The sequence below is a fragment of the Alnus glutinosa genome, chromosome 11 (genome assembly GCF_958979055.1).
Source record: "Alnus glutinosa chromosome 11, dhAlnGlut1.1, whole genome shotgun sequence".
Classification (NCBI taxonomy): domain Eukaryota; kingdom Viridiplantae; phylum Streptophyta; class Magnoliopsida; order Fagales; family Betulaceae; genus Alnus; species Alnus glutinosa.
This window is the reverse complement of record NC_084896.1, coordinates 2,080,450-2,084,955: the sequence shown is the minus strand read 5'-3', so window position 1 is coordinate 2,084,955 and position 4,506 is coordinate 2,080,450. Positions and strand designations below refer to the sequence as shown.

Below are 4,506 nucleotides of genomic sequence, written 5' to 3'. Positions count from 1 at the left end.
TTCCACCACTGTTGTGCTTCGCTACGGAACACGAGCCTGGCGTACTCCACTTTCTGCTCGTCGGTACACTTAGCCGTTTCGGCTAACCCCTCGTAAGAAGTAAGCCAATCATCTGCAGCTATGGCCCCCTCATTTCCATGAAACTCAGGGGGATGAAGTATGAGAAATAGGTCTGGAGTACTACCCTCAGCTGGAGCTCGCTCAGCTGCCCTAGGTGCAGCAGCCATAACAGCTTCCCAGAACTGCCTAAAATCAGGCATCTGGGGTGGATAAGGCGGAGGAGGAGGTGGGGGTGGAGGTGGAGGTGGAGGTGGAGGGGTCTGACCATCACTCCCATATGCAGATCCCTCTTTCTCAACTCGTTGTACAATTCTACGTCGTCTTGGCGGCATTCTCTTGACTGCACCAAGAAAAGCCACGTAAACAACATTGTACATAAGTTAAATGCATCACTTACACATACAATACACACAAAATATTTCAATGAAGTTTTTCTTATCTGTGTTAAAGCTTTGAAATCCTAAGGCTCCTTTGTATTCCTAAACTCTAAGGCCAATCCTAAGCTTCCGCATTCCGCTTTTCCTAGCCAACCCTAGAGCTAACTGCTCTGATACCATCTGCTGTGACGACCCATTTTTTTTTTTTTTTTTTTGGATAAAATATTTATAAAACACAAAAAGGGTCATCACAGTGGCACGACTACGTGTCGCTCAGCCAACATACATACATGCTCCATATCATGTACCTGATATTCAGAGTAATATCTAACAGCGGAATAATCATAGCGTTACATCTCATAACGGAAAGCACATCTAAATATACATGTGGTCCATACAAAAGAGCCATATACCTGTCTAACTGTTTAAGGCTACAATTCCACTAATACAAAAGAATGGCTACACAAAAATATGTGACACCTACGTCACCAGCCATATACAAAATACCCCAAAAGAGTGAACTCCATAGTCCAACTCAATACGACTGTCGCGGTGTGCTTCAATCGTAATATCCCAAATACGCAGCTACGGGGTCCTCCTCTAAGTCAGGTGTACCTGCAGTCAAATGGACATCATCTATACGGTTGTGGGGGTTTGCCACATCCGTATAGGTGAAATGATGAGTTCACCGCCTCAGTGATATTAAACTAACTAAGTTTTCGCAAAGAACCAACTTTTCCTTTTAGTCTCGCGTACACTATAACAGCTACCAATCTATAAAATTTTGTTTGAAAACTCCCGTAGCTGATTTGGCGAACACCGACTATCAGAAAACATTTAAAACATACTATGTAGTTGGACCCATACGTAGGAGTTCCATTGGCATGGAAACGACCACGTATAAACCCACCCACAATAATACTTTTATGTTGGTAGCTCAAATGCACTTAAGTCTAACGTTATTAACTGTGATAACACTGTGCCTCAGGGCATTACAACTTCATGTCAAGCACATAGTTGTCCATGCGGTTATTAGAGTAAGACTCTGATATCCAAGCACTTCTTTCTGATGTACAACGACAATCCATCTACCTACTCCCAAGCCACACCGATATCGCAACCAATAACATCAAAACCAAGCACACTAAGCTTTAAACATGCCATCTCGCTTATTAGTACAAGCTTACTATCATTTTCCGAACATGGTTAACACGGAATCCTAGGGCATTACAACTTCATGTCGAGCACGTAGTTGTCCATGCGGTTACTAGAGTAAAACTCGAGTATCCAAGAACTTCTTACTGACGTGCCACGACAATTCATCTACCTACTCCTAGGACGCTATATTACTCATACCGAACCATGACAATATTCTTGTTCGTCCAAGCTCAATGTTATAAAATTATGCAACTAGACGATAGCAGTATACATAAGCTCTTTTGCCATTAAAACTCTTAGGCATACTAATACGTCTAGTACAAAAACTACAATATTCTATATCATGAAAACATTATACAATTTAACAATGATATGCATGCTCATGATTGTCCTTCCATTCCTTATGTCAATCCTTTCATTCCTTGTGCTTTGTCCTTTCATTCCTTTCATTCTTTGTACTTTGTCCTTTCATTCCTTTTATTCTTATGCTCATGCTCATGCTCATGCTTTACGCTTTACAATTCAAACTCTATTCCCTATTCTTTACAAATCATGCTTTCTTCAAATACAATAAACCAATTAACATGAAACTTTATCATTCTACTATGCATAATTTAAATCCCAACCGCAGCTCACATTCAAACACTTTAAAAATAATTCTACACATTTCATTCATTCATCATTTCATAACATCATTGATATTATTTGAACATAGTTGAAACTACTCAAAACAACCAAAACAGATAATCAACATACAGTTGGTTCGAATTTATAAAACAACATATATCTTTTGCAATTCTATAATATATAAAAATAACAGTTTCTCAGTGAGTAAAATATCACCTGACTGCTTGCACACCAACACTAATAAGTCCTAGGCTCAATCCACAAAGTGCCACTGTACATAACATATTGCATCAATTTAGTTTCCATCCAATAATTACACTAATTTTCACTTTAAATCGCTCAATGACTATTCTACCCATCAATTACCTAAGCTCATACCTAATAATAGTTCTAGGCTTATCAATAAAATCCTCAATTTATACAAATTGCTAACATTAAAACATAACCCTACAAATATTTATTTATTTATTTATTTTATAAAACTCATGGTTAATTTAGGGTTATTCATCACTATCACCACAATTAGCCCATAAATTAACAACCTAATTTTTTAATAATCAAAAACCTCAAATTAATTTCATCCATTAAATTAGGGTTTACCCAAACTCAACCCCAATAACAATATTTATTAACACCATGGCATTTACTAAATGTTAATCCCCTAAAATCCTACAAATATCAAATACTCAAAAATTAGGGCTTGAGGAAAAACTTACCCAAGTTCTCCAAACTTCAACCCAAAGTTTGGGTAGCCTCAAGTAACTCCAATAAGTTCAAATGCCTAAAGAATATAGAGGATTAAACTCATATTTTAGGATTTTACCCAAAAATCACAAAATCATGAGTTTAGTGTTTTACCTTAAAACAATCGGTAAGAACGTAGATCCGAGTGCAAGGATCACGTTTCCGAAAACGGATTGAAGATCCGACCGTTGGATCTTCGTAGATCGTATTTTTCTTGTTTAGAAGTACCACTTCTTTCCCTCCCTTTTCTTCTTTTTTTTTCTTCCTTTTTCCCCCTTTTTCTTCCTCTGCCGAGTTACTGTTGCCTCCCTTATTTCTCCCTTAAGTGAGGCGCATGCGCCTCACGTTCTATTCTTTTTTTTTTTTCTTTTTTTTTTCTTTTTTTTTTTTTTTTTATAACTGAAGGGCATCAGCCCTTCAGTCCTGAAATGGCCGAATGGCCATTTCAGATTCGGCCGTACGGCCTTTCAAATGAAAGGCCGTGCGGCCCAGTTTTAGTTTTTTTTTTTTTTTTTTATATATATATATATATATCTTTATTCATTTATTTTATTTTATTCCTTTTATTTTTGTTTTTATTTCTTATTTCTTTTGAAATTCTTAATTTTCTTTAGACCTTAAAAAATGTTTTTCTGCATTTTATTTTCTTGGCTATAATTACTAGTCTATAGGATCAAAATGAAACATTTTGTTTTGTTTTACGACACCAAGTAGACCTATTTTTTTTATTTTTTTTTTATTTTTATCCAATAAACCCATTAAATATTTTCTAGGACATCACATATATGTTGAATATATCTATTTTGGATGATTTGAGTACTTTTGAGTATATTGAAATTATGATGATATTTTGAAGTATGAATATGATATGTGGAGTTTGGAATGAATTGTGTGACTGTGTTTGTGGTTGGGAGTTTTGAATATTGTAAATGGTGTTTGAGAAACTGGTGTTGTTGTGGTATGTTTGTGGATTTGGGAGTGTTATCATAAACTGTTTTGGGAGCATATTGCATTGGTGCATGGTTACACAATCTTGGGGACTCGAATACTTGAGTTTGGGACTCGGCTATTTGAGTCTGGGACTCGGCTATTTGAGTCTGGGATTCGACTATTTGTGTCTGGGACATGGCTATTTGAGTCTGGGACTCGGCAATTTGTATCTGGGACAAGGCTTCTTGAGTCAAAGACTTGGTTTCTTGAGCCAGGGGCTCTGGGAACATTACATATGCATACTTGTATCGTGTTGTATTTGTGTGTGTTTTCATGATATATACTGTAGTTTTGTTAAACGCATTAGTTGCATGATTTAAATGCATTAAGTTGAGAGTGCATAGATGATTGCATTGCCTAAAATTAGAGATATCTGCGTCTATGTAAGGCCTCGTGTGCTGTCCTTGTTCTTCAACTAAGATGTGCTTGTATCTTGAAGTCTAACTCTAGTACTCGCATGATCACATTGTCATTCAAAGACAATTTGCTAGAAGGTTTAGGCCTGGCATTATGAGATGCAAACATCTATGTAAGGCCTCGTGAGTTGTCG

General features: G+C 36.8%; 1 long non-coding RNA gene across 1 annotated transcript; it reads right to left on the bottom strand.

Annotated features, from left to right (window-relative positions):
• Window positions 1–687: 687 nt before the first annotated feature.
• On the bottom strand, window positions 688–2,984 carry LOC133882079 (uncharacterized). Its single transcript, XR_009902626.1, has 3 exons — window positions 2,939–2,984; window positions 2,439–2,493; window positions 688–1,073 (listed from the first exon to the last, which is right to left on the bottom strand). It is a non-coding gene; the product is annotated as an uncharacterized LOC133882079 (long non-coding RNA).
• Window positions 2,985–4,506: the final 1,522 nt, after the last annotated feature.